The sequence below is a fragment of the Euleptes europaea genome, chromosome 10 (genome assembly GCF_029931775.1).
Source record: "Euleptes europaea isolate rEulEur1 chromosome 10, rEulEur1.hap1, whole genome shotgun sequence".
Lineage (NCBI taxonomy): Eukaryota > Metazoa > Chordata > Lepidosauria > Squamata > Sphaerodactylidae > Euleptes > Euleptes europaea.
The window spans coordinates 33,108,320-33,126,960 of NC_079321.1; positions in this window are offsets into that span (position 1 = coordinate 33,108,320).

Consider the following 18,641-nt stretch of genomic DNA (forward strand, 5'->3'; position numbering starts at 1 on the left):
CTAAGTCTTCCATTCCTACAAGGAATGTATGAATCTTGTTTCTTTATTTCCCAAGTTTTCTTCTTTGCTTCACAATTTCTCAGATATCTTTGGAGAGTCTGCAGAAGTGTCTTGGATATACCGTATTTTCCGGCGTACAAGACGACTGGGCGTATAAGACGACCCCCCATTTTTACAGTTAAAATTTAGTGTTTGGGATTGTCCCGAGTCCGCGGCCTAGGGTCGGCCCTCAGGACTGCGCCCCAACCCCACGGCCGCCCCCAGACCTCCTGGAGTGGCCCAACCCGAGTCCGCGGCCTGGGGCCAGCCCTCGGGACTGCGCCCCAACCCCGCGGCCACCACCGGTCCTCCTGGGGCGGCTCAACCCCTGGGGACATGGACAGAGCGGAGGCGGCTCCCCAGGGAGATTCTCCAGTCCGGCTCGGAATTCAGCATCCGGCGTATAAGACGACACCCGGCGTATAAGACGACCCCTGACTTTTGAGAAGATTTTCCTGGGTTAAAAAGTAGTCTTATACGCCAGAAAATACAGTATTTGGTTTTCAGAACAGCTTATGCATGTGTCTGATTTTTGCATGTCCCCTCCCCTCCCTCTTATACAACAAAAAATCGTTGCATAAACTGATTCACATTGCAACAGCTGGTCAGCACATGCACATCGACCTTTTACAGATACAAATGCACATGCAATATTGCTGGTTATGTTACAGAATTTCAGTTTCATTTTGCTGCCTTGCCTTGGTGTGTAAGTGCATGCATACTTTGAGAAGGAGGGAAGCACAAAGTTGAATTGGCAAACACGTGTACACAGGATGTCCTAGAAAGTACCAAAATAATTGTTTTGCTTGGTTGCATATCAAGTTTCTCCATGTACATTATCATCCGGCTAGTCATGCCAGTTATGCTAGTTGGGGATGGGAATGATAATCCTTTTCAGGTTTTTTTCTGTAGTGGTCCCAGACTCTGGGAATGGCCCTTTACATTTTGCCTTCCAGAAGCTGGTCCCAAAGGGCATTTGGTAGTTTTATTCCCCTCTTTAAAGAGGTTTTGAATGGATCTCTGCTGATATTTTATTAAATTTTTATTATATTTGACTGCTGCTTTTATCATTTTGTTTCTGACCATTTTAATTGTTTCTGACCATTTTAATTGTTTCTGACCATTTTAATTGTGCTTTGCTGATTCTTTTAATGAACATTGTTGTTCTTGCCTTTGTTTTAAATGTTTGGTTTTGTTTGCCACCTTGAATAGCAGAAAGGTAGGATATAAATCCATACTCTGTGACTTTCTGGTGAGCATTCAAGCTTGTTTTTCCCCCCTCCATCTAGCTTGCACAGGAGCTTATCTATCCAGCTGTTGATCCCACCCACCCCGTTCATGGGCATTACATCAAATCAAGTAGGACATAAGGAAGTTTCAGAATAATTATCTACACCAGCAGAGAAACACTACCTGCATTGCAAATTTAACATTGCAGATTGCTTCAGGATTCTTAATCTATACTATGCGACTCCACAGAGAAAAATGTCACGTGACATGGTAGCCTTGGCTTTTCATAAAAGGTGGTCACTTTAACCTTGTTAATTCATAGCATTGGGAAATGTTGATAGTAGAAGTCTGATTATGGAAGGAATGATAAACTGGGCCTGCATTGACTATGATTACATAGCAGCACCGGTTAGTTCTAATTAATTTGTGCATGCATTGTACTTGCCTTGTGTAGCCTGGTCTGCTACACACAGAAAAGAACCGACTATATCTTTTTATGACCAGGTCCTCCCAGGAAGTGAACTGTGAATCCACTATCTGCCTGCTCACAAATAAATGTGGTAATGATGTTAGGCATAAATTAACTCAACCAACATTAGCATAAGTAACAGAAACATTTTTCTTGGTAGTGGAAGGCTGTACCATTGCCCTTCCTGAGGGTTTGTCCCTAACCTAGTAGAGCCTAAGGTTGCCAGGTGTCTGGGTTTGAACTGGACAGTCCAGTATTTGGGCTTCCAGGCCATGAAATAAATTGAGAAAGGATGATATATATATAAATTTCTGGTATTATCTAATTAAGTGAGATTATTCTCACAGCAGTGAAGTTGTTCCTAAGTGAAAAGAGATCTCACCATTTGGAATCCCATGAGATGTCTTGACAGATGCAGTGAGTGGACTTTAGCCATTGTATTGCTTCCTCTCTTGTCTGGAAAAGGTAGGTGTGATTGATGGCCATGCCCGCCATTAACAGCCAAATTGACAGCTGATATGTACAGCAAGAGTGAATAGGCTTCCACTCATATGTGAAGGCTGGCCAGTTAGGATAGAGTGTTGGAAAAGGTCTAGCACTACAGCTTTCTAAATTGAAAGGAGGAAATAGGGCCATAGAGGGAACCAGCAGAGGAAAATGGCTCCGAGTCTTGAAATTGGAGCAGTTCTTTGGGCAGAAAGCACGGCTTCTTGGGGTTAGTGTGCTGGGAAGGGGAGGAGGGAACATGCGGTGAGGAATCTTGGGTGTGTCAAGGACAGTAAGACTCAGAAAGGCTGCAGCTGAGGCAGGATCAGGTGGCTCTGAGGGAATCTTGAGGCAATGGGCAGATTTCTGAGGTAGGCTTGTGGGGGAGGTATGTGGTGGCTCTGGGGTGGGAAATGAGTTTGTGTGTGTGTGTGTGTGTGTGTGTGAGAGAGAGAGAGAGAGAGATGTATGAGAATAATTTTTTTCTTCAGTGGTGATAGGGGAAGGTAGCCATCAGGCAACTTTCCGAGGATCATCAGGAAAGAGACAGAGAATAAAATGGCCAAAACTGCAGTGCCTCTGAATATATCTATGTTGTGATTTCTTTTGGAATACTGTATACAATTCTGGTTGCTGCATTTCTAAAAGGATATCGCAAAAAGCAGAAAAGAATAACCAAAATGATCACAACAATAAATTGAATGATCAAAACAATAAATTGTGAAGCATTGGGTGGATTTCTGGGGAAGGCTTGTGATGGAGTAGAAAGGAACAGAGGAAGCTGACTTGTGACCATCCAGCCATTGGCAGAATAATCAATGTCTGTCCCATACTTTTGGTGAAAGTATCTGGCAACCTTAGTTGAGCCCGTGAGCACTTGAAATTTTGAGGAAGCATAACGGGTGCCGCCACAAAATGCTATCATGGGAGGTGGGTCCTGTCACAAAAGAGCTGCCATAGGAGCAATTACTAAATGCTGGGTGGTTCCAAGCCAAGTATTTTCCTAGAATGGGGTTATCTATTTCCAAATAGGTATTTGCTGTAGTCCCTACAGTGATGTCTTGAGGGGTTTTCTGAAGCACCCTTCTGCTCTGGTGAGGTGGGGCAAAGCTAGGATTGGCTCTTTGTTTTGGGGAAGAAGTGTTTTGGGGAAGAAGCAAGTGGGTACCATGGCAAGCATGGATGCCACATTGGGGATGGCTGGTTTAGATCTTTAAAAGGAATTATGCTGAATTCTTCTTTCATGTGCATTCATTATGTGACATGCTGATACGATTGCTGGAGGTTCTCTGAGGTGTGTTCTAGTAAATATGTGGCTGCCACCATTTTTAGTACTTTGAAAGGGCCTGAAAACTAAATATTTTGAGCCTTGCCCCTTTTATACTATCTTAGGGCATTGAGAGTGAGCTTTTTAGTAAAATCTAGAAATACTTTGTTTTCTTGTTTATTTGAATTCTAGGCGAGTCTTATTTCCTAATTAATAAAGCTCTGATTATATAGTTATATTATGCCTTTAAATTATTTGAACCTAAGGCACTTTACACACACAACTGTGGTTAAATGTTCTGGGTTTGTGGGTGTTTTTAAAAAAATCTATTTTGGATTTACCTGAGGAACTGATGAATCCCCAGATGCCTAGAGGAATGAAAGGCTGTCGTAGGTGAACAATAATTATGATCTGAGTTCTTCTATTTTTTTAAAAATCTTGACTGGGAGCTGTGTGTTTTTTTAGTGAGATTTTTACATATTTGCAGCCAGTATTTCTGATAACAGTTCTCTTTACCTTTTCATCATATTAATTTTTCGGACGTTTCACTATTGTAATTTGTGTTATATTTATATAAATATATCTGTGTCCTATTTGATATTAATATGTTGTGTATGTTAGAAATGTAGCGGTATTTAGCACAGGAATATCTAGTTGAGCAAATAAGGCTCCTCCACTGCTCTTTTCTTCTTTCTTATGGTAAATGTTTATGGCTTCAGCAATGAGGCACCAGGCTCTTTAAACGATTGTTCACAGACAACATATCAGCACCCTTAGCCATTCTGGCTGCTTCAGTCTCATGAGACCGTCAGCTTTGATTGATCGCATAGACTCTGCTGATGTCAGCAGGCTAAAGAGAGCAGTTATGTACTATCAAGGCAGGGTCAGACAACACACCAATAGAAATTAGAGAAGGAAATGTCCCTAGTGCTTTGGGAGAGACATAGTTTTCAGACCAACATCACACATAATCCTTAAATCTTTTTTAAAATCCTGTAGGTTATACAATCAAATTAACACCCCCGTCCCTACTGATATACCCAGGATCGTCTCACTGTTATGAAAGTCACAGATGTAAATTTTTAAGTACTTAACCCCATACATGATACCTCTTTTTATCAAAGCTGCTACTGATTATAATGATGGTCATGACAATTTGCACAATAAAAGACAGTTAAAACGGCGCACTTCTCATTAAATGTAAGAACACTTCTTAGCTTTATTAAATATATGTAAGAGGAAATTCTTCTCTGAATGCTATTTTTTTACCACTTTTTCTGTTTTGGAATTGAGGTAGTCCTACATAGCAATGTGTGTGTGACAGTGCCTTTGTGCCAATCAACAAAAAGGTGGGACCTAGAAAATTCTTCTCTTGGCCTACTTAATTGCTAATAATTGTGTTTTGGAATGCTAAAAAGGGGAGATTTTTCTCATGTGACATTTGAGATGATTTTGGATGGCCTTGGAATGGTTTCTGTATTTCAGTAAAAGGAAGAAGAATGGACCACATGGACTGAATTCAGATTCCCAGAGAATGTGTTGTAATGTGACACCACACTAGCAATAAAGTTAAGCCTTCTCACATCTCACAAAGGATAGGTGCAGAATTAGGTCTTCAGCATCCTGGCCTGAAAAATCTGCTTTCCACCCATCTGCAGAATAGATTTATTCCTGACTGGTTTCTCCTTCTTGGCCCTATGTATGCTTGTGCAATTTGCAGAAAGAATACCTTGCAGGCTGTGTGAGGAATAAGGTGTGTGAAAATGACCAAAACAAAATGTAAGTGACAACAGGGCTCCTATATGTTGGTTCAGTTGACAGATGGGATTTTGACTCCCACTGCTGTTCTGACTGCAGTATTTGGAATATGATGGCACCCATGTACAAATCCCCCTTTAGGTCTGATTTCTAAAGATCCAGGAGCAGGGCTGTTTGCCTGTATTTGCCTGTGTTGGTGGCATTTCTTCCATAAAAAGGTGCAACATTGATTCAGTTGAAATAGCCAAGTGATCCATACTATGAAAACATCATGTGCCAGGACAATAGTGAGATGATTACGTATTTTGAACTAGGAGCTAGAAAGGATTCTTAAGTGTAAGGATGTATCACTGCCACCAAGATTAAGTTAATTTATGCCATTGTATTCCCTATTACTATGTATGGGTGTGAGAGCTGGACAATGAAGAAAGCTGATAGGAAGAAAGTAGATTCCTTTGAAATGTGGTATTGGAGGAGAGTGTTACGGATACCCTGGACCTCCAAAAAAAAACAAATCAGTGGGTTATAGATCAAATCAAGCCTGAACTGACCCTAGAAGCTAAAATGACTAAACTGAGTCTGTCATACTTTGGACACATTATGAGAAGACAAGAGTCACTGGACAAGACAATCATGCTTGGAAAAGTTGAAGGCAGCAGGAAAAGAGGGAGACCTAACAAGGAAGCCAGGGCCCTCAATTTGCAAGATCTGAGCAAGGTGTTAAGGACAGGACATTTTGGAGGACATTTATTCATAGGGTCACCATGAGTTGGAAGCGACTTGACGGCACTTAACACATACATATTCTTATTTCTGTGCCTTTTGAATACAGTGCTATTACATTTATAAGGTATTCTGAGCAACCATGAAACAATGGGGAAAAATAAAATTGTACAATTGATGTTTTCAGGATGTTAACAAGAGACAGCAAAGGTGTGAAATGTCCCTTTGGAGGATGCATACGGCCTATGGAAGAAGGGTTTAACCATCTGTAAAATATTCTTTTAACACTAAGGCTAATATTTGTCAAAATATGACTTGCCAATGTACTTTATTTCTGGGTAGAGCTGATTTGTGTGATCATAGTAAAACTCAACTAACTTAATCTAGTTTATTTGGAGATTTTACTCTACAACATTATTCTCACCATATGGAGATTTCTCAGTGCCCTCTTAAATTTAATGAGCTGCGTAGTGAGTCCAAATCCTCTCTGGAAAGGAATTTGGCTGGCCAGTGCCAGCTGATACAATTACCAACTAAATCCGTGTTAGGCATCAACCTATGGCTGTTGCTGTAGATCAGTAACACATCTTAGGTTCTGCCTTGTGTTGACAGAGAGCCGTTGATCTATCTGAGGTCAATATTTTGCTTTTGGGCAGCAGCTGCATGTCTTAGGGGACAAGGAACTTCTTCTTTTGTTGAATAACCCACATAAGTCCAGCTTACTGTCTTGTTACCAGCACAGGTTTTACCATTACCTGTTCTTGTCAAGTAAGGGAGGGACAGCTTCTGGAGGATGAAGATAAAAGATACAAATGGGCTGTTTGCTTTTCACATCATGAATGATACTTGGCTTGTCAAAGAATTGCATTTCTTAAAGTGAAAGTATACCTTTTTAATCCTAGCACCAGAAGATATACAAAACACAGGATGGGTCCATATATCCATCAGTAGTTTATCTTTTGTAGTGTTTGTAGTACTGATCTATATTGTATATTAAGCACTGAAATTGCATTTCACTTCATTTTAAATAAAGACATCCAAGAAAATTCAGACCCACCTAATTTTCTTTCTTATACTGAGAAAGTAGATATTGTATGTACATACACACAGTATAGCAGGCCAGAATGTTAAAGGAGAATGCCTACTTAACTCTTTCATCTCCTTTAATGTTCTGTAGGTCTTGGTTCCTTTCCTCATCCCCCAACTCCTGAAATGATCCAGGCTCCACCCACTTCCTTTGTTATGTAAGCACTCAGCAGCCAGCCAGTAAGCTTTTCTTTTCCCCCAGAGAGTTATATGACTAGATCTATTGTCATTTTGCATTACGTTGAATCTTTCCTATGTTTTGTTTTTCCATTCTCATCTGAAAAAAAGGGAAGACCATAAAGTAATGCTTAATTTTCTAAACACTGCGTCAGGATCTAGAAAGCCATTTGTTTTGATTAAGAATGATGAGCCTTATCCTGCTGCCTTTACTCCTGTGAGAAGCCCCACATTGATTTCCACATTAATCAGTGCCGGGGAATGCTTGACAATCTGCAAGATCTTTCTTATGCTTCATGCATTTCCAGAAAGCCTGCCGACAGAGTTCTGTCTCTAGTTCATTCACAGCATAACTCTGGGGTATGTTTAGGTTTGCCCACCCTGCCTCATGCGTATGTGACTCAAGTAAACAAAAATGGCAGAAAATAAAATTAAATTGAAGAAAACCAATTTGATTTTGTCTTCTTTCACAAACACTGAATCAGTTTTGCTTTACTGGAGGCATTTTCCATGCAACTCATGTTTTCCCTCTGCTCATTTACATGCACTTATGTAAACTTTTTCAAGGCAATTAATCTTTTTTAGTCTGATCAGGAGAGGTGGATTCCCCTGCGTGATCAGGAGTCAAGCATTGATTGCTGTGTTGTGTAGGCTAGGCTAGCTTTTTGTTAACTAAGTAAACAGCTGCGGCTCTTTATTCCATCCTGAAGAATGCACAAAATATATTATTGGATTTACTATTTTCTACAAATTCATTATCCTTTTATTTTAGTAAATTTATGACCTGTCATGTGATCTTTTAAAGATTTATAGGGCCCAGTTATTATTGCACAGGCAGTTTTCAAAATCCTTTGTTTTAAAACAAAAGCGTGTTTAAACTTGGATACTAAAATAATAGCTAATATACAGTGTAAAGGTAAAGGCCCCCTGTGCAAGCACCAGGTCATTCCTGACCCATAGGGTGATGTCACATCCTGACGTTTACTAGGCAGACTTTGGTTACAGGGTGGTTTGCCAGTGCCTTCCCCAGTCGTCTTCCCTTTACCCTCATCATGCTGGGTACTCATTTTACCGACCTCAGAAGGATGGAAGGCTGAGTCAACCTTGAGCTGGCTACCTGAAACCAACTTCTATCGGGATCGAACTCAAGTCGTGAGCAGAGCTTGGACTGCAGTACTGCAACTTAACACTGTGCCACAGGGCTCCTAATATACAGTGTACCATTCCTAAAATGGTGGGCTGAATTGATCGCAATTGGAGATCTCCTATCTGGTGGAAATTTTGAGTCGTTTGTGTAGGGGACAGTAGCGTAGGGGCAGTAGCATAGGGGACAGTCATGAAGCTCATTAGGTGAACTTGGGCAAGTAACACTCTCTTCCTCCTGAAGGCTGGCAACCAGAGACTTGCCCAGTCTAGTGAAGCCTTTCCAACAACATAGTGCACTGCAAGGATGTCACTTCTGGGCTGACCAGAAGTGATGGCATTGCAGCATCAGGGACACTAGCATTTAGTCAAAACTATAGAGTTTTGGTTTAACCACAGAGTTTTCCACTGACAACAACAACGGATGCATCCCCCCTTTTCTCCCACTGCCCAGCTGAGTGGCAGTGAAAAGCGGCAGCAGGGGGCAAGAGGTCTCCCACTGAAGTGTAAATAATAATTTGCACCCGGTCTTTTCTAGGAAAATCTTAAATAATGGGACATTTTCTCCAAGTTAGTGGTTTGAAAGAGAGTAGCATAGGATAATAAATACATATTTTTATGTACTAAGTTCTGGGAGAGGCTACACATACTACCAGTGCCTTACAAATAGAGATATATAAATCATACATGAATGATGTTAAATAAGGGAGTGGTAAGGGAGTGATGTAAATGTGGGGAAAAAAACCCTGAACTACTGTAATTTTTTGAACTGGCTTTTTGCTGTAGGAGGCCGGTTACTTATGAGGTGAAATATCCACAATGAGACCCCCGGTATTTGAGCTCACCCTGTGGCGCAGAGTGGTAAGCTGCAGTACTGCAGTCCAAGCTCTGCTCACAACCTGAATTTGATCCCAATGGAAGTTGGTTTCAGGTAGCCGGCTCAAGGTTGATTCAGCCTTACATCCTTTCGAGGTCGGTAAAATGAGGACCCAGCTTGCTGGGGGTAAAGGGAAGATGACTGGGGAAGGCACTAGCAAACCACCCCGTAAAACAAAGTCTGCCTAGTAAACGTCAGGATGTGACATCACCCCATGGGTCAGGAATGACCCGGTGCTTGCACAGGGGACCTTTACCTTTTACCTTAAGATCCTCTGGTTCTAAAATGTCAGAAGCTGGATAAAACATCCAGTATGGTGTCAAAACAGGGGCCCTGAGACTGGCAGGAATTCCCTTGGATGCTCTCACGTGGGAGTAGCCCAGCTTCCTGAATGCTCCCAGGAACACATCAACAACCTTTGTCTAAAGCCTTCAGGTATGCAATTCAATACCTACAAATCCTAGAACCCCCCTCACTATACAACCTTCATAGTAATTTAATCATAACCCAAAGAAACGTCATCAAACCACTATTTAGCCTTTGGTGAACAAGCTCTAAGTGATCCACTCCTCAGGTAATTCATTTCTACCCCCCCCCACCAAATCCGTCCCTCACTTTTTTGTGTGTGCCGTCAAGTCACAGCTGACTTATGGCGACCCCTTAGGGTTTTCAAGGCAAGAGGCATTCCGAGATGCATCTTTCTATCACATGTAGTGGTCATGAAAGAAAACAAGAAAATACTGGATAGAGATCCCTGATGAAATGCAAACGATTTTAAAAGATAAGGTTGTGATGAACCCTAAAAGTATGTTATTAAATATATTACCTAGCAATATGCTGAAAATTTATAATTAATTATTCAAATATATGGTAACAGCGGCAAGAATAATATTTGCACCAAAGTGGAAAGCAGACAAATGCCCAACTCTGGAAGAATGGAAAAACAAATTGGCAGAATATGGTGTCATGGCAAGTCTAACATCTTATATACATAACAGACCAAGATTGGAATTTCAGGAAAAATGGAATGCTTTTTACACATATATGGCAGGAGGCTCAGATCAGAATTAAAGTAAAAATGGGAAAGATGTAAGAAAAAATGTTTTAAAAGAAGCTTTTTTTGATAATGTAGATGAAAGTAAGACTAAGGTCATTTATACTGGGGGAATTTGTGCTGGGTTTGCTGCTTAGCATAGGCACAGTTTTGTGATCCAAATTCTAAAAGCTCTATTCATGGGGAATTTTCCTGCCGAAGAAATTCCAGGAGTACCTTGTGCTTAATTATTCACCCCCATTGAAATTGCGGAGCTTCTGAATCACGTGGGAGTTCTTCCCCTGAAAACGCTGCTCTCCAGAGAAAGGAAAAGAGCAGGGAGGGCTGGCTGGTGGGGGTAGCTCCCCTCTTCCTCAAAGATTGATCAGCCAGCCAACTTTTCCACCAACAGTTTGGACAGTCTACATTCCCTGATCACTTTTTACGCACCCCACCCCAGCACTCCCGCACAAACACTGGGGCGCAAGCTTTTCAGCGGCTTCTGGGCTTTCGCTGACTTGCAGGTACACAGAGGCACTGGAGGTTGGAATACCTGGAGGTTGGAAACTCTATTCACCTTTGTAGTAGGCTCTGCACCCAAACTTTCTTCCTGCTAGTTTGTAATGCTCCTAGACCTCTGCTACTGATGTACACAGGGTTGAAATGATAGCTATGTGAAACTTGGCTGTGATGTAGCAGATTGCAGTTTACGTTTTAGTGATGTCTGAGGGCTGTTTTATGCTGTAGTTTTCCCACACAGACAGCACTTGCATGTAAGAAAAGTATGTTCTTTCTTGGTAGGAAAAGTATAATACAAAGAAGCTCTTCGGTGACCCTCAGACTGTTTGAAGAAAGTAGTCTGTGTTGCATTCCATCACTAGCTAGTAAAACTAAAATTGTTATATTGTAGCCATGGCAACATTATTGCACTTTTAAAAATCAAGGACAGTGGTTGTGAAGCGAAATGGATTCCTGATTTATATTCATACTTTGCATTGTTAGAAATGCTACCGTTGGAGGCTTAGGTTTCTGGCATGTAATACCTTTTGTCAGCTTTGGCTGATACACCAGCTGTAGCCCGTCCTCAAAAAATGTGCACATCTAGGTTTTGATTACTGTAATGTGCTTTACATGGGGCGGTACATGGAAGGGAGACCTCCAAGGAAGACTCCGCAGAGGAAGGCAATGGCAGACCACCTCTGCTTCTCACTTGCCGTGAAAGCCCTTTGCTGGGGTCACCATAAGTCATCTGTAACTTGACAGCACTTTACACATATAATACGTAACATTACTTCATAACATTACTACAAATCCATCTAATATCCACAGTTGATTTCCTTTCTGTTTTACATCGCAACTTTACCAAGTTCCTCTGAAGTTCAATATTACTATCACGATAATTATGCCAAAAAAGTAATGGGCAGTTGTGTTTTTTTAAGTTCCAAGCACTACCAAGGCAAGTTCTGAAACAATCAACTGCTTCAGACTCAAAGTTCACTGTATAGTAATATATTTTTAAGCACGTATATTTATGATATTCTCCAAAGATGACATTGCTTCTCAGAAACAGACAGAAAAAGAATAAAGGATGGGCAGAGACAGGAAAGAATTTGGATCCCAAACTGCATGCTGTCATATGGCACCTTTTTAATTGCTAAAAAAAAAACAACCCAAAACCATTGTCTGAGCCTTTAAGAGAGGCAAGAGGCAGAATTACTTGTAACATTTTATGCAAGTATTTCAGTACTTTTAAAAACGTTTCAAAGTGAGTGAGTGGCAATAGTAGCTGAATGATCTCACTGCTACAAAAAGTCAGCAACTAGCCTCAGGTAAATGAACAGCATATTCATTCATTTGCATGCTTGTTAAACTATGTTTGTTATGGATTGCCTTTAATTCTTGCCACTGATTTTGAAATTTTAAAGTACAGCTTTCTACATATACCTTTAGTAAATTTAGTTTTCCTCCCTCTTTTCACGATGATGCTCTTGCATTTCATACGTATTGCTTCAAGGATTTTTGAGAAATTCTTTGTTGTGGTTTAAGTGGTTTTTATGTCTTCACTTCTAGATCAAACAATGGTCAGATGTGGTATAGTTGATCCATAAATTGTCTTTCAGAGGTGTTCCTTAAAAAAAAATAGACCCACACACTTGCTTAGTTTTCTGCTTATTTCTGGACACTGGGCTGTTGTGGAATTTGATGCACAGTCCTGGGTTGTAAAATTATAATGCAAAGTGAGGATAAAATTATTTAGAAAAACAAACCCAGAAACTGGAGTGTATGTTTTCCATTTTAGAACTTGCTAGAGACAGTAGTATTTTGGGTCAATATGTCAAATTAATTCTGTGCAGGTACATGACCTTCTTGTCCACAGCCCTCCAGCCTTCGCAGCTCCTTTCCTTGCCGTGTTGCTTCAATTGACACAGCATACAGAGTCGCTGTTCCTGTACCCTAAATAAAGCCCATCCCCCATCATGTCTCCTTGCCTCAGCTGCTTTCCTCTTGTGTCTCTCTTTCCCTGAGGCATATATCTCCTCCTGCCCAGTTCCTTTTTCTCATTTCGCTGTCAACTCTGACTCTCTTCAGCTGCACTACTTATTTATATATAGATTTTATTAACTTTTTTTTTCTTAAAAAGAGAAAGAGGGAGAAGGCTCTCAAAGCAGCATTAAAACCTCTTAAAAACACAACAGGTGATTGCCTGCAACACAACAGGCTATTGTCAGGATCTTTAGTGTTGTATTTCACCAATATTCTGAGGACAATCAGGGGCTGTTGACTGATTTGTATGTAATTACCTCAGGCACTAATTGATCTGATTGGTTTTCAAGATGTTCTAGAGGATTCTGAGAAATCTTAATGGCAGCTCTGTCAAAGCTGTAGGTTTGGTTGGAGTTATAGATTTATTAGGGGTAGTAGATAGGGTTGCATCTTAGGGTCCTTTCCCACACTCAGCAGATCCTTTACCAGATGGTTGGGTGACCATTGAATCTGGAGAACTGGGTTCGATTCCCCACTCCTTCACGTGAAGCTTGCTGGGTGACCTTGGGCCAGTCACAGTTTTCTCTGAACTCTCGCACCCCATGAGGAGGTACGCAAAGGCAAACCACTGTTAAAAATGTAGTGCCCTTGGAGAAACGATACAGTGATACAACCACTGAGAAAGCCCTACTCTGCACATCCATAGAATTTCCTTCCCTTAAAGAAGTCTCCTCAGCAACCTCCTCAGTCCTCTCAAGAGAAGGTAAGTCAGGAAACCAGAAACCAGGAATGTGGAGCCTGCTCTACTTCTCGACTTTGGTTTCCTAGATTCCTACGCCTTCTTTCTACAATGCTATCCAGGCCACAGCATTCGTACTTTTCTACATGGTACCTCATATGTGACACTTTCCCCAAGAAATCACTATTTTCTTGCCATCAGAAGCTGTGTGTGTGTTGAAGGCCATCCAGTCATTTCAGACTTAAGATGATCCTCTGAAGTAATGACTTCCAAATCATCCTATCATTAACAGCCTTGCTCAGGTCTTGCAAACGGAGTGCCATGTTTGCCTTGATTGAGAATCTCATGTTGATTCTTCGTCTTTTCCTGCTGGCTTCAACTTTCCCTAGCATTATTGTCTTTTCCAGTGACTCTTCTCTTCTCACAATATGATGAAAGTATACAGCCTCAGCTTAGTTAGTTTAGCTTATAAGGAGAATTCAGACTTGATTTGATCTAGAAACCACTTATTTGTCTTTTTGGTGGTCCAGGGTATCCATAAAACTCTCCCCCAACACCAGATGCTCTGAGGACTATATTCCCCATTAGTCACCAAAGGTATGATACCTTGGATGAATCTGAAACAGTATGCAAGGCACGGGGGAGGTGATTGGGAAGAAATATCCTTTTCCACTGGAGCATAAACGTGCTGCTTACTGCCTAGCTGCCAGCTACTCTATACATCTGGAAAGGCAGAAGGTTTTTACTATCTGTTGATGAATATTTTTTGTTTGCCTAATGAGTAAGATAATAGCCAAGCATTACTTTGGGTCTTTTTATGTGGCCTGTAAGGTATATTAATTCTGAGAATGAAAATTCTATATCTGGTTTCATTTTCAAGGAATATGACTTTGGGAGAAAAATTCAGATTGATCAAAAATTAAGGCGATAAAGGGATTCCCCACCAAAATTTGGCATTAAGGAATTTTCACTATTATAGGAATATAGATCTGCAATTTTTGAATGTTCAAGGGTCAGAATTACTTCCCCCTGAAAAATCCTAGGAAAGGGGAGAAATATTGCATCTATATAATAAAAATCAGTTCTCTTATTCGAACACTTCTGTCCCCATTCTTCATATTTATTTGACCACAGCTTTTTCAGAGTTCCCATCACTTTCACCATCTCTGTATTTAACTCTTGTAAATTAAACTGTACCTTCAGCTTAACCCATTCATTCTCCTATGAAGGATGTAAGTAGACCAATTTTTCTCTCTTGAGTACTTCTATATCTATTTCAGTGCCATGTATCACACTTTTTCACAATGAAGCGAATCCCCCTTCAAATATTAACGTGTAGGCCAGTTACTCTCCTGTAAATTTGGGAAGGCAGTTACCCAGAATTAGCAGGTTTGTAGGGACGTGGCATTTAATTTTTCGAACTAAATAAACAAAACTTCTTGGAAGGGCCCGTATCATTCCATAAAAGTAGGAGATTTAAGACATCATCACACATCAATGTACAGAACTTTTCTGGAACAATCCAGGAACAAAGCAGAATGTAGTGTAAGTATTGTTGCATTGTGAATGTTTAAACATTGGCATGATGTAAGCATCTTCTGTCATGAAAAATAGGCAACAGCTATGCACGTGAATCCTTGTCAGCTAGGGTTTTCTGTCGACCCCGGATAAACAAGATGGTTCCTCACCAGAACAAAATGGAGTTGGAGTTCGCTCCGTCCTCCCCCATCTTGCATTCTGTCCCCTGCCCGGCATCTGCACCACAATGGAGACCCGCCCGGGATAATCGCTAGTATGTTACCAGGCCCCGCAGAACAATGCCTGGGAGCCCTGGAGATCGTCTAGCTATTTCACACGTTAATTCCTTGTACGCGTTTTCAATGAATAGTTACCGGCAGTTACCTTCTGTATTACCTTCTGTATTGTTTCCTTGTATCTGAACTATCAAGACAGCTCTGCCGCACCTCGTCCTTTTGTGTTATACCCTGAACATAATCAATCCTATTGTATGTACCCTATAAATGTACTGGTGTTTCCCCACATCTGTATTCTAGCCTTATGTTTCTATGGACTTACTGAACTCGCTGGCTTTCTTAATAAAACTTTTAAACTCATGACTATGTCTGGAGTGAAGTTCCTTATGAAAGAAACACACCGAAGTACTGCAGTCTGACAATCCTTCACTACACTGCAATGCCTTGTGGCTTCAATATTCCAATGGGGTTATTGTTATGTATTCATTCGCCTGCAAAAGAAAACATTTTTGTATTCAGCCAAGCATCCCTCATATGATTGAAGCTCAGGAGATGTGGATTTCTGTCCACTGGGAACTGAGCTCTTCACTCATTTCATAGATACTGATGGAGAGGTATGAGACAGTAACAACATTCAGTCTTTACTGTAACTAAACTTAGTTGGATGTGATATGGAAGCCTAAAGTTGGAAGTCTCTTTGGACCATTACTAATTCCCATAGCCAAAGAGGCACCTTTTTGCTTTTTGTGTTAGGCTGGTGCTTTATCAGGCAAAAAGTTTCTAACATGAAGGAACAAGAAGTTTGTCTCTGCTGTAAAACCACTGCTTCCAGAAACATTTTTATAGCTCTGAACTATATTTGTCTATCATGTAATACTAAGAGTTTGGTCCTTACGTTTTCCAGTTGTTTATTGTACAGTCTCTCCTTCCATTGCTTTGTATGCTAAATTTTTAAATGAAACTTTAATTCTCCATTTCCTTTGAAATTTATACGTACAATGTCTTTTTCTTGTCAGCTAGTTTAATTAATTCCAAACTGAATATAATGTGAAAGAGAATACAGAGGAAAACTAATGGAGTTTGACGGCTACGTTATTGGGTCCTATTTTATTTATTTGGAACCATAAGTTGCATCAAAAGAGAGATGTGAAATATTTTTGACCCCGTAGGATAATATAAATATTAAAAATGAATATGGTGAAGACCCTCTACTTATATGAATGCTTTGTTCCCATCCTGCTTCAAGGAATTATCATCAATCCCACTCTCTGGTTAAGACAACTGCTCCACTCCCCATGCAGAGAGCAACACTTTTGTGAGAGCAGCCGGCATACATTGTTCCATGTAGGGTATGGAGATGAATATGTTCTAAATAGATATACATTATACTGTCTAGTGTTTTTACTATAAACCCAAGTATGAAACCTCTTCTTGAATAAGATTGCATTTTATTTATTTTTTAAAATATAGATTTTCATTCATATGGGTAAGGTTGTTAACTGACTCTCTGAGATGCAAACAGAATTCTGGGAGAAGTCCAGCAAATAAACTGGGCATAGGGTTGCCAACTGCCAGGTAGTAACTGTATAGAGAAACAGCACGTAGCTCAATATATTCAAAACTGAAATAAGAGCATGTTACATCACACACAAGAATATTTCAAAATCAATATATTCACAACAACATTCAAAACTAAAATAAAACATAAGGGTAAATTCAATGCAGCCAGTCATCTTAAAGCTTAAAGCTGACTGGCTGCATTGAATTTACCCTTATTGGCGTTGCCTTAAGCCCTGCGAGGCTATATTTCAGTTTGGTGGTTTTCTTGCATGTGATGTAACATGTTTTATTTTAGTTTTGAATATTGTTGTGAATATATTGCTTTTGAAATATTCTTGTGTGTGATATAACATGCTCTTATTTCAGTTTTGAATATATTGAGCCACGTGCTGTTTCTCTATACAGTTGCTACTATTTCAGCATAGGTTCTTTTCCTTCTTAGTTAAACTGCCAGGAAGTAGCAGGAGATCTGCTAATACAACTGATCTCCAGCCGATAGAGATCAGATCCCCTGGAGAAAAATGGCCGCTTTGGCAATTGAACTCTATGGCATGGAAGTCCCTCCCCTCCCCAAACCCCACCCTCCTCAGGCTCCACCCCTAAATTCTCCCACTTGTGGCAAAGAGGGACCTGGCAATCCTAACTGGGCAAGGATCAAGAAAAATATATCCATTTTTTGCCAAAAACTGGCTTTAGATAGTCCTAGGAGGGATGAATCCCCCACTTTAGAAAGATGTGGTATTCTGCCCCTTTGCAAGAAGCACTGTGAAGGACAATCTGGACATACTTGAATTCCTTGACTAGTCTCAGATTTGCCATTCTTAAGCTAGGTGGTTGAGTGCATGTTGCCTTTGCAATTTTAGGATGCAATGGATTATCTATAACCTTGTAAATTGCTTTCAGACTTGCATGGTGATTTTCCTTGCTGGAAAATCTTCACTGAGAGGTAGATGCAGGAATGTAACCCTAATTTTCTGAATCTCTGAGCTCTTCTATGATATCATTCTGGGCCAACAGGTTAGGTTGAAGATTGGAGGCCTTGAATGGGTGATTAGAGTGAGTGGTAGACTGGCTGAGGATGGATAAACTGAAGCCCAGTCCAAACAAAAATTTAATGGTATGCAATCCTGTTGATCTAAGGGCTGGAGGGTTCTTGGATTTGCTTGACGTTGTGCAGCAATCTGAAGAGACACTTGTGCAAACTAGGTATAGTCCTGGATCTGGCACGACTCCTAGAAGTCCAGATAATATCTCTAAATGGGACCTCTGGCTGATGTATCAGCTGTGGCTGCTCATGGAGAGAGGTGATTTGGCTACTGTCTTGCATATTAAAGTCTCTTATGTGTTAGAGTAGTGATACATGCTCTGCCCAGAGCTGTCTTTAAACATTGGGTAGAAACTTCCAATTATTGATGATGTGGCAGCCTGCATGTTGGTGGAGATCAGCCAGGAGAAGTATATAAAACCTATGGTGTGAGATTGACATTGACTGCCACAATTCAGAGTATTGATCAACATCTAAAATCCTGAAACAGTTTGGATCCAAGATATTACAGACAACACCTCATTTGAAATTCCTATACTATTTGGTCATCAGATGGGACACTGCTATGGGAGCCAATTAAGCCTCCCACTTACCTGCATAGGGTGAGAAATTACCTGCTGGAAACCCCAATTTCCTGACCCCAAGGAGTTAAGATGTGGGAGAAAAAATGGCTTTCATATAGTGACACGCTATGAATATCCCCTAGTCTCTATGATAAAGACCATAGAGGTTTTGTGCGAGTGTATTGTTTGTGTGGAGATATTTGTTTCA